The sequence below is a fragment of the Pinus tabuliformis genome, chromosome 9 (assembly GCF_031772625.1).
Source record: "Pinus tabuliformis cultivar Carrire ecotype Pingquan chromosome 9, CPIR1, whole genome shotgun sequence".
Lineage (NCBI taxonomy): Eukaryota > Viridiplantae > Streptophyta > Pinopsida > Pinales > Pinaceae > Pinus > Pinus tabuliformis.
Window position 1 is genome coordinate 1954674181 of NC_142307.1, and position 12831 is coordinate 1954687011.

Here is a 12831-nt window from a genome sequence, read left to right on the forward strand (position 1 = left end):
TAATTGGGTTTATTTAAATCCTTATTTGAGGGTGAATGTGAAAATTGAAAATCTTCCTCAATTGAGAGGGTTGAAATTGCCTGGCTTGAGCGTTATTTGAGGCAGTGATTGTAGATGTAAAATGTATATGGAAAACAGAGTTGAGATTCTGGGTTTGCAGGTTTATCTCTGCGTCAAATAGTCTATGATTTTCCTCCACTCTCGACCCTGACACATAAGATTGAGCTCCTCCACTGACCCTTCCTAGAGGTCAACCTCTATATTTATCCATGTGCAATGTCAATCAATCTTCGTAAGACAATCTTCCTCAAGACCAACAAAAAGAATCAACCTATTCTTGATGGCTTCTAGCACATTCGCTGACCAAAACATCATGGGAAATCGGGGCAAGATAACCCAAACTCTATGTGTTGACAATGGTTCACAAAGCAAATCAAATTCTAGGCTCCACCTTTGCATAATAGGGCCAAAATTCTCCCATATCTAGTCCTGATTAAGGATATTCAATAACTCTTCCTCCAAATGTAATACCACGTAGAACCCTCCCCGAGTGAGAATATAGAAAATTGGTGAATAACCTAAAACAAGAACCCAATAATTCTCCATCCATCTCTTGAAAGATGCCAAACTAAATACTTTTGCTACAAACCTCCCAATCAAACCATGCTATAAGAGAGTCAAGACCTCAACTACCCCAATATTGTTCCCTACCACCATAGTTGAAGCTCTACGTGACTTTAGAACCTTCCACCACCCTCTCCTTTTCCCTCATATAAAAACCAGTAAATGTGATATGGTGTGCTCCGGGATCAACACGAATCACAAAGGATCAAACGTCTTAGAACGTCCATCAACTAGGTCTTCTATGGTACATAAAAATCCATTGGCTCACAAACTGTCCACCTCATAATATGCTTCATCCAGTGCCATTTTGAAGAGCCCCCCCGCCCCCAAACAATCATCTATTAGAAATTTGGGAAACTCATTGCTCCACTCCCTTACACCAGTTCCATTTTGATGAGCCCACCTCCCAACCAAACAATCCAACAACCAACCCACTTGCACACATAATATTGGAAAGGAATTGGACAATAGTTTATGATTTTCCTCCACTCTCGACCTTGACACATAAGATTAAGCTCCTCCACTGACCCTTCCCAAAGGTCAACCTCTATATTTATCCATGTGCAATGTCAATCAATCTTCGTAAGACAATCTTCCTCAATACCAACAAAAAGACTCAACCTATTCTTGATGGCTTCTAGCACGTTTGTTGACCAAAAAATCATGGTAAATAGGGGCAAGATAACCCAAACTCTATGTGTCGACAATGGTTCATGAAGCAAATCAAATTCTAGGCACCACCTTTGCATAATAGGGCCAAAATTCCGCCATATCTAGTCTCGATTAAGGATATTCAATAACTCTTCCTCCAAACGTAATACCACGTAGAACTCTCCTCGAGTGGGAATATAGAATAATGGTGAATAACCTAAAACAAGAACCCAATAATTCTCCATCCATCTCCTGAAAGATGCCAAACTGAATACTTTTGCTACAAACCTCCCAATCAAACATTCTATAAGAGAGTCAGGACCTCAACTACCCACACATTGTTCCCTACCACCATAGCTGAAGCTCTATGTGACTTTAGAACCTTCCACCACCCTCTCCTTTTCCCTCATATAAAAACCATTAAATGTGATATGTTGTGCTCCGAGATCGACACAAATCACAAAGGATCAAACGACTTAGAACGTCCATGAACTAGGTACATAAAAATCCATTGGCGCAAAAACTATCCACCTCTTAATATGCTTCATCTAGTCCCATTTTGAAGAGCCCCCTTCCCCCCAAACAATCGTCTATTAGAAATTTGCGAGACTCATTGCTCCACTCCCTTACACCAGTTCCATTTTGATGAGCTCCCCCCCCCCCCCCCCAACACCTAAACAATCAAACAACCAACCCACTTGCACGCATAATATTGTAAAGGAATTGGACAATAGTCTATGATTTTCCTCCACTCTCGACCCTGACTGTAAGGCCTTCGCAAACTTGGCACGGTTGGGTGCCGGGAGCGACGGGCGCGCGTTGGTGCGACGGGCGTGCAGAAATGCGACGGAAGGGCGCCACTATGCGACGAAGGTTGGAACAAATATGAAGCACTTGGAATGCTAAACTGAGTTATATGCGTTGCAACAAAAGATTGCAAGCCGACTTGCAATATGGATTGTGGGCACATTGTTATGACTTTTAGGGGGTCGGCCTTGAGGCCGCACACCCCACATTACCAACAAGACTTGCGTATATATATAGGGGGCGCAAGGCTCATTTCAACAACTCAACTTCGTACAACAAACATTCACTCATACGCATAAGGGGTAAAACTGCGCAGGGGTAAAAGAAGGCTACGCATATCTCATGCGTGGAACTTCTAAGGTGCGGTTTTGGACTTCTAGGTGCCGGTTTGGGTGAGACAAGCGTGTCGAGGTTAGAGTTATGTGTAGGACTTGACTAAGGGATCTTGGGTGGCTCGGGTGAGCACCTCCCTTCGTGCAAGGGTGCACATGTATTGTAAAAGGCAGGTTGCCTATCTATTGTAAAATTTGGTTAAGTGTGAGACTTGGTTCGGCCAAGACACACTTGTGTTGTAAATCTGATATTCTTAATAAAATTGTCGGGCAGACTCACATTACGGGGAGTTGCCCTCCCCTTTATACTTGTTTGCAATTGTTGTTGTTCTCGGTTAATTGCATATGGATAATGAATGAGTATGGGCTTCATTAAGTATAAAGGATAATGCTTTTACTTGGTTGCGAAACACAAACTAAGTATGTTAATGTTGGAGTAGGCGTAGTCCACGAATGTTAGTATTGTTAAAAAGAAAGCGTTCGGTGATGCCGCACCTCGCTACAAGCGGTTGGAAGACTACCGCAGGTGTAGGGGCGTGACATTGACACATAAGCTGAGCTCCTCCACTCACCCTTCCCGAAGCTCGAAAACCACTAGTAAGTGGACCAAATCAAGTTTACCTTAACTACCCAACATAAATTAATAAAAATGATAATATCTAGGCTGGTTTCATTCAACCCTTTAAATATGATATATTCCATGTGATTACCATGGATCAATACCATGGGTTCTCATAAACGCAAACCACTAGTAACTCACCAAATCAAGTTTACCTTAACTACCCAACATAAATTAATAAAAATGATAATATCTAGGTTGGTTTCATTCAGCCCTTTAAATATGATATATTCCAAGTGATTACCATGGATCAATACCATGGGTTCTCATAAACCCAACCCACTAGTAACTCACCAAATCAAGTTTACCTTAACTACCCAACATAAATTAATAAAAATGATAAGGTAGAATTTTTATTTTAAGATAGAATTATTTTTATTTTATTTTAACCGAGGTAAATGTTCCCAGGACATTACATAACACCAACCTAGGTTCATCTTCACTCCGATCTACCAAACACCGTGAGGGGTCAAATCTCTTGAGATGCGCCCCTTTAAATGGGCTATATTCCACATGAATACCATAGGACCCTGAGGGGTCAAATCTCTTGAGATGCGAACCTTTAAATGGGCTATATTCCACATGAATACCATAGGTTCTTAATACCATGAGTTTTTTTATTTTTATTTTTATTATTTATTTCTTTAATTTGACAAAGTAAAATGTTTACATTACATTATATTAATCTTTTAGTTTAATTTATTTTTTTATTTTTATGTAATTTGACTTAGACAAAATGTTATACAAGACATTAGTTGACAATATCTCTACCATATTGGATTGGAGAGCACTCTTGGGTCAATAAATAATTTTAATTTTAAACTAATAAAATTAAAATATTTATAATCATTTCACAACAACTTGTTAAATTTATTATTATTATTGTTGTGTTTTTTTTAACAAAATGGTAAAACCCAATATAACATATTTATGAATGGTATTCTCTAAGATTGATTGACACGGTTATAAAAAGGAAAACCAGGCCATTTTGAGTTACCTAGAGTAAGGAGACAAATTTTTACTCCTACCAAAATAAGTGTAACTTTTGGCCATAGTCTAACGAAACTATTTTTTCCCTGGTAAGATTTTGATAAAATCGAGAAGGGATTTTTGTAAATCCAGGTTACAGCTGTCAAACTTCAAGATTTTGGGTTCCTAGAGGTTTTTGAATTTGTTAAATTTTTTTTACGCGGATTCCAAACACTTTTACAGTCTGGGCAATTCCTCAACCTCTATAGATACTTCCTAAATTTTAAATCGTTATAGAGTAAATTCTTACCCAAATGAAAACAATTTTCTGGTATACTCCATTTTTACACCATTTTCAAAAATAATTATTTTAATTTTAAACTAATAAAATTAAAATATTTATATTTTTATACCTCTTAAGAATTTACATATATCACTTACACCATTTCCAAAAGAGCAACTTAATTTATATAAATATACACCATTTCCAAAAGAGCAACTTAATTTATATAAATTAATAAAATAATTATTAATTGATTTATTATTTAATTTAGAGAACTAAAAATCAAAATATTTGTAAGTTAGATTCTATTCTATCACTTACACCTTTTCAAGTTACAATTGATTTGGTCATGGTAAACCAATTATGTTTAACACTTACAAAATTACCCCTACTCATAAAAAAGAAAGCCCAATTAGTTTACCTCTAAATCTGGAATGTAGCAAATTAGTTCATCTCCACAAGTGAACGCAATCCCGTAAACCTGTACTACAACGGCAGTGTGCCGGAAACGCCCTTCACATGCCGTTTTAAAAGGTCAGGTTTGATCACATATTCGTCAAGTCGGCCAGCCTTGGCCAAGTGGGTCCGCAATGCCATTTTCTTCCCCAAAATTAGTTTTGCCGCGGATAGATATAAGGCAGGGAAAGAGAAAGGGAAAGGCAATAGAAATATAAACTCTGTTGGATTGCTACGTGATTGCATACTCAGCTCACGGCTCAATGGATCCTCATCGTCCATCCTATCACAACTATGGCGGAAGTTCATACTGGAATGCAATTGAGATCTCGGACGACGAGGAGGAAGAGGAGTATGATGAGGGGTTGGATGTATCTACAGAACAGCAGAAACATCCCCTTGATCATGATACTTCTGGGGACAGGACCAATTGCCAAGTCGGTGTTGGAGGAGAGGAAGAATTCGAATACCCAAATGAGGAAGACCATGGCCCAAGTGAACACGAAGGCATGAAAGGAGAAGAGGAGCAGAGCGACGAAAGTGAAGGCATGAAAGGAGAAGAGGAGCAGAGCGACGAAAGTGGGCATAAGGAGAACGCCTCAGAGTCACGGGCATTTGATCATCAGGCAGGGCGGCACAGAACATCAAGCAGGGCGGCACAGAAGAGGAAATTACGGGCTCCAATGGGGGGGGCAGATACTGTTATTAAAAAGCCCAAAAGGAGAAACACTAATGCCCGGACCAGATCAGCATCAGCATCCAGGAGGTCGGGTAAGAAGAACAGGGTTAATGTCAATCCCGCAGCAAAAGATACTACTCTCATAACTCCCGCCACCAGGCTGCTTGATGATGAGGATGACAACCCAAACATGAGTATTTGTCTGTCAAAGATCCACAAGGCAGAAAAGATTGAGCTGAGTAAAGATAGACTGATTGCAGGGAGTTCTAAAGGATACAGAACGGTGAGGGCTACTAGGGGTGTGGTGGAGGGGGCATGGTATTTCGAGATCACGGTTGTTTACCTCGGACAAACTGGGCATACCAGATTGGGATGGTCTACAGAGAAAGGAGATGTTGACACTCCTCTGGGTTATGATGGGAATAGCTATGCCTACAGAGATGTTGATGGCACTAAAGTTCATAAGGCTATCAGAGAGCCCTATGGGGATGGACCTTACGTGGAGGGTGACGTTATTGGGTTTTATATTAATTTGCCCAATGGCAGTGAGTTTGATCATCACAGCAATGCAGTAGACGAAGCACCACAGGTGGTGCCTGGTATGTTCCAGTTCCCATATCTTTGACTTTATTTCAGTCCATGCAGCTCATGCACTAAATATTTTTCTGTTTCGCAGTTCATGCACTAGATATATAGACGGTCATTTTTTTGAATTGCGCACACTTCTATTCTTTTTACCGCTGTTATACATATATTTGCTTTACTTTTCTCCTCCCACCCTGGGTATGAAGACTTTAGAATTCATGGCGAAAATATAGAATGCGCTTTGTTTCAGTGTATGCACTAGCACTCGTATTTAACTGCTGTTAATTCCATCGCCCTTTCTATAAAATCTGCCGCTTAATATTAAAAAATGTTAAGACCGGCGTAATATGGAAATAAATAAAAACAATTTTAGTGTTATCTGCATTTATTGAGCGTAATTTTGCTCATATAGTTTAAAATAATTTAAACTAAATGAATTGTTTATTTGAGTTTTTTTTTCTAATTGAATGAGGTTATTTTCTTTCTCCCTTATTAAAACTATGATACCCATGTCTTTGCCATTCCCTGCTGCCTCGTTCCACACTGCCATCTTCCAGTGTCCTTCAAACAAAGGTGTTTTGCACGCTTCATGCTCATGTGTTTCTATGAGGCAAATTATGTCTCTATCTTCCGCGATAGGCCCTAACCGAGGTCAAGAGTACATTCATTTTTCTCATAGTCCTTCACCCCTTTAATAATTATGTTTACTGTCCTATTTTGTCTTTCCTTGCCTTCACTATCTTGTATATTGTCAACCTAAATATTTGTTTCTCCTTCCTTATAACCAAAATTGCTAATAACTTGAGCCCAAGTTTTGGAAACTTTGGTGGAATCTCCGTTTGTTTCTTCTCGTGTTCTCTTCATGGTTGTTTATTTGGACAATCATTTCCCCTTTATCCTAGGATGATTTCACATTCACCACCTTTGTACTTTCCACTACATATTTCTTTATGTTTTGCATATCCGCCTTCACTATCTTGTGTATTGTCAACCTAAATATTTGTTTCTCCTTTCTTATTACCAGAGTTGCTAATAACTTGAGCCCAACTTTTGGAAACTTTGGTGTAATTTTTGTTTGTTGATTAGTAAGCAAACTAACTGAGCTTTCAAAGCCTGGTTCCATGCCTCCCAATGCATTGGCATCCACTATGACACGTATTCTGTCGCCCACCTGCCCATAACTTGAGCCCAACTTTTGGAAACTTTGGTGTAATTTCTGTTTGTTAATTAGTAAGCAAACTAACTGAGCTTTCAAAGCCTGGTTCCATGCCTCCCAATGCATTGGCATCCACTATGACACGTATTCTGTCGCCCACCTGCCCATAGAAGATCAGGATAAAATTGGCAAGTGCCCGAAAAGCCAAAAATTCCTAAAAATGGAGAAAATATTGGCCAAGATAGCAAACCTTGACAAAATCAAGACACCACCAAAATACCAGTGAAAATCGGCAAACATTGGCAAAATTAAGATAGTGATTTCATAATCTTTTATGTTAAAATTGAAATATTTACAGCACTGTTTTCAACTGTATCAAATGATCCCACTAAAGTTTTCCACATCATGTAACCCGTTTTCTTCTGGCAGGATATCCTATTGATCAACTTAAGAGGATGAATATACTTCCCAAATAGTGTATGTTCTGAGAGGCGTTGATCAGTGATGATTCTCCAAACCTTTTTGCAGCTAGAGTCCACGAGATGAAAACGAAAGTTTTTCAAACCCTACTCACCCACAGACTTGGGATTGAAGATTTTTTCCCACTAAACTACTAGAATTCCTAGAGATTCGGTGTTGCTAGACCAAAGGCACCTGAATGTGAGTTCTGCGGTCATCATTTTTTGGTTGAGGGGTTATGGCATCCACTACACGGGGTTAGCCTCAAAAACACTTTTCAGTAATACCAGTCAACCTCCCAAGGACAACCACGCGTGACTTCATAAAGAGATCCTTCTCTATATTCTCTGTCAATCACTTCCAATCTGCTATTCTGGAATCATTAGTCTCAATGTGGAAGCCCAAACACTGAAAAAATAATTTAAAAGTAGCAGTGGCAAAAGAGAGAAATTTTTCAATCATCTGTCTTTGGGTTTGAGAGACCATATGAAATTAGATTGTAGAATTTTGTTGGAAACACTGAGAGGGGGTGAATCAATATTTCTTTCAATTGTTTATTATGCCAATTAAGATTTTTATCACAAGTTAAACCAGAACACAAGAAATGGAACATTTTTTTATTATTCTTGATGAATATAGTGAGGATTCCAATCCTCTAAAACAAATCACAAGCTCCAACTTGTACAACAAAATCTCCAACTCCTTCAATGCTCCAACCTTGAACAAATCCAAGCGCCAACATGGTCAAAATGAAGACTCCATTCCTCTCAACAAATCCAAGCACTAACTTGGTCAAAATGAGGACTCCAATCCTCCTAGGCTCCAACCTTTTCCAAATAGACTTCAAAAACTTCTGCAAGTTGTCTCCAAAATAAGTTTCAAATATACATCAAAAGAGGCCTACAAGACTTGCTCCAAGGATGCTTCAAATCATGTGCCTTCTGGTTTTGGACATGGTCATCTGACTATGTGGGAGGAGACTCCCAATAGACCACGAGAAAAGAAATTAAAAATTTCTTGTGGCAAGAGCGAGAGGAATGTGAAATTTTATCTATTGAGGGGAGGTATGACCACATCTTTTGGACACCCTTCATTGTCCATAATCTGAATCTGATCTTAGAGGAGATCGCAAAAAAAAGTTCCATGGATAAAGGAAATCACAGGGGAAGCAAGGGAGATTGTTAAATTCATCATCAACCACCACCAATCTTAAGCAGTATTTCGAGAGTACTCCAAATTGGAGTTGTTAAAAGTTGATGAGACAAGATATGCCTCAAACTTCTTGATGTTGGGCTGCCTTGTTGAGGTTAAGCATGCATTAGTTTCTACAGTGGTGAGTCAACTTTCGGTTGAGTGGAGACAAGCAGATTCAGAGTGGGGATATATGGTGCATAGATTGTGCCTTGATGAGGATTGGTCGAGAAAGATAGATTTCTTGCTAAAGTTCACAACCCCTGCATTTGAGCTTCTTCGGAATGCTGACACTCACCATCCTTTCTTAGGAGAGGTATATGGTGACATGGATTCCATGGTTGAGAAAACTATGGAAATCATTTCATAAGAGTCTCCACAACTTTTGTTTGTTGATGATCATTTTCCTGATTTAGTCAAGAAAATCATTGTTGATAGGTGGAACAATTTCAACACTCCATTGCACACTTTAGCACATGCCTTGAACCCAAAATTTTGTGACGAGGAGCTTATTGCTCAAATCAATGGAAAAAGGAAGGTGCCCCGTAACGATAGAGAGGTGGCTAATGGGGTGAAAAAAATCCTTATGAGAATATTTCCTTCTCATCTATGCAAGGAGGTAAAGGAAGAATTTGCCAGTTTTGCTGTAGGATTAGATGATTATGCAGATATATCAGTTTTGGAGGAGAGAAGCACCATGAATCCAATTAGGTGGTGGATTTTTCATGGAGCAAATGATTTAAATTTGCAAAACCTTGCCATTCGTGTTCTTTCACAAGTGGCAAGCTCTTCATCAGCAGAAAGGAATTGGAGCACCTATGGTTTTATTCATTCTTTGAAGCGCAATAGGTTGGGCTCACAAAAGGTAGAGGATCTTGTTTATGTGCACTCCATCCTTCGCCTTACATCTTGTAGGGGTCCAGAATAAAACAATGTTCCTTCTAAAGAATGGGATGTGAATGCAAAGAGTCTTGATTTGGATCTCTTTCTTGCTGCCCTAAATATTGAGGTCCAGCCTGGAAGTGGAATTGGCCCATCATCTTCTTCAGCACCACCATCCACTGTTGAGCATGCTTCTGCTTTTATTTTTGACAAGGATTATGATGATAAGGATTAGTCTTTTGTCTTATAGTTCTTGCAGCCTCACAGTCTTTATTGTACTTGTAGCCTCATATATATAATAAACGCTGATTTTGAGATTTGGATATATATATTAAAGGTTGATTTTGGATATTCTGATATTTCTATTTTTATTATGTGATCATTCAGGAGTAAATGTGATGTAAATTTAATCATAATGTTTAAACTTTAAATGTAATAAATTATATTGTATCATGTATGCTTTATGATCGCACATAACATTTCTTAAATGTCATAAATTCTAATATATATATATATATATATATATATATATATATATATATATATATCGCGTTTCTCCGTTTCCAAAATTTGGGGGGGTCAAGTTTCATACCCATGCCCATTTCCGAAACTCGTACCCATTTCCCCGTTTCGTGCAACTTAGGTTTTAAATGAAAAAACAATATAATATCAAAACATTACATAAGCACAAAAAATTAAAAATCTTCAGAATTTTAGTTTTTTTTCCCAAGAAGATGTTACAACAGGGAAAATAACAAGGTTTCAGTTTGTGTTGATCTTTTTACTGGCTGCATTTTATTGAATTTGTTTCTCAGCCTTGCCTATGTTACAAGCTTGATTATAACATTTTCTTATACTCTTGTAGTCGTTAACCTCACCTCTTTAAAATGTGTGCAGGGAGCGAGATATCATTCTTTATAAATGGGATATGTCAAGGTGTTGCTTTCAAGGATATAAATGGTGGCAGATATTACCCTGCAACTTCCTTTTACACCCTTCCAAATCAACCTAATTGTACAGTGCAGTTTAATTTTGGACCAGAATTTGATTGCTTTCCTGAGGACTTTGGCAATCGACCCCTGCCTAAGGCCATGTCTGAGGCTTCTTATTGTGGAATTGATAGACAAGCAGTCCACCATGGAGAACTTCTAGTTGAAAGTGGTCAATCTTTAGAAAAGAAAGCCTGACTTTTTTGGTATATTGTTTTATTTTAGAACTTAGTATATGTTTTCTGTGTGAGAATAATGCTAATGCAGAAATGGTTAGTTATGAAGCAGTTGAAATAGAAGTAGTTATGAGCAGTTGAACAGGAATCGGTTGTGAGTAGTTAGGAATTAGTTAGGTGTTATTCCTATATAAGCATGATGTAATTGAGTAAAGGATGAATAAAATTTGTGGTCTTCTGTTTTTAATTTGGTATCAGAGCCAGACGGGCTCAGGAGTGAGGAGGAGAGACGTCTGCTCTCCTTGTCTAAAGCCGCAGTTGTAAACCTGTGTGTGCTATCAAGAACCGTCGACTGGTGTGTAGTCAAGAACGCTGTCGAGAGAAGCGAGATCTCCGTGAGGCCGAGATCTGCCTTGAGGCGTTTGCTGTAAATGGTTGCAGTTGCAGTCAGTATACTGTTTGACAGTGTTTGAAGGTTTGAAATCTGTTTCTAGGACTGAGACGATTGCCGCGTGAGGACGAGGATTGTCGCGTGAGGACTGAGTCCTTGAGGGGGTTTGAAATCTGATTGACAATTTTCTATTTAATTACCTGTGTGGTCAATCGTAGTTTTTATTTCCGGTCTCTTGGTGGCGCCGCCCGGACAGAGGGTTGAACTGAAACCTCAATGGAAGTTTGGAATTTTGTTGAAATTTGAATTGTGTTGAATATTGTCTATTCCTTCGAGCCCCCTGAAGCTGCGGATTAAGTTGCCGACGCGGCATTCGAGGTCGCCAATGCTGCTGCTGTAGTTTGTGAGACCGCCGTGACATTGCTTTTGTATATGTCGGAGGAGGCATGCATAGCATCTGCGTGTCCTTGAGAGAACGCAGTCCTCGTATTGAAACTCTGTTGTGGTCGAAAGGGTTTTCTTATTTCGCTGTTCGAACATTCCATGACCTGCGAGTCGGTGGCCGAAAGGGTTTCATCTGATTTCCAAGAGTTTTAGCGAGAGTCGAACAAGTGACGTCTCTCTTGCCTGTGGACAGATGCCTTGCATGTAAGATTTCTAAAACGAAGTGCGAAGCCATCTATGCGTGGCCTCTTTAATCAGAAACTCTTTTTCATCGGCACGGTATCATTTTGTAAGTTTGATTTGGTGCGGGGGTAAATATATGACCTGCTGAGAGCAGTATGAGTATGACCTGCTGAGAGCAGTATGAGATATATTTTGGATTGTGAACCGTTGCCAGACCTCCGTCGAGAGCCGAAATCTGCTGTGTGAGCAGTTGATTTGGTGCGGGGGTAAATATATGACCTGGTGAGAGCAGTATGAGTATGACCTGCTGAGAGCAGTATGAGATATATTTTGGATTGTGAACCGTTGCCAGACCTCCGTTGAGAGCCGAAATCTGCTGTGTGAGCAGTTGCTGGGCACCGAAATCTGCTGTGTGAGCAGTTGCTGGGCACCGACAGTGAGCCGTGAGGTCCGCGTGCTGCCAAGACCCCTGTCAAGAACTCGGGTAGCAGTTGAGGTCCGCGTGCTGCCAAGACCCCTGTCAAGAACTCGGGTAGCAGTTGCTGGTGTGAGAACCGGTGCGTCCAGAAGAAGACGGAGACTCCCTGCGCGTGTTTCTAGAACTTTGCTGGTGTGTTTTGCAAGCTTCCACCGTTTCTATTACCGTGGTCATATTCTTTTTCAGTCGGCCCGGTTTTCTTTGTTTTGTTGCAAAAATCGTGTAAGTGGGTCTTGTTCAAGAGAGTGTTGTTAGTGAGCACCGTTTGTGACAGCGGATCTGATTGGAGGAGCCCGGAGGGCCAAGGAGAGCAGAGAGAGGCAGTAGAAAAGGCGTTTTGTTTGAAGTGTGATAAAGCTGATTGAAGTGTGATAAAGCTAACTGATATGTCTATTATTTTAGATTTTTTTGACAATGATCCTTTTAATGATCATTTTCTCATGAACCCATTTGGGATTAGCAGTATTTTTGAGTCCA

The 12831-nt window shown here is 39.6% G+C and overlaps 1 pseudogene; it reads left to right on the forward strand.

Annotated features, from left to right (window-relative positions):
• The first annotated feature begins 5004 nt into the window (after positions 1 to 5004).
• On the forward strand, positions 5005 to 10880 carry LOC149156800 (protein TRAUCO pseudogene; annotated as a pseudogene).
• The last annotated feature ends 1951 nt before the right edge of the window (positions 10881 to 12831 follow it).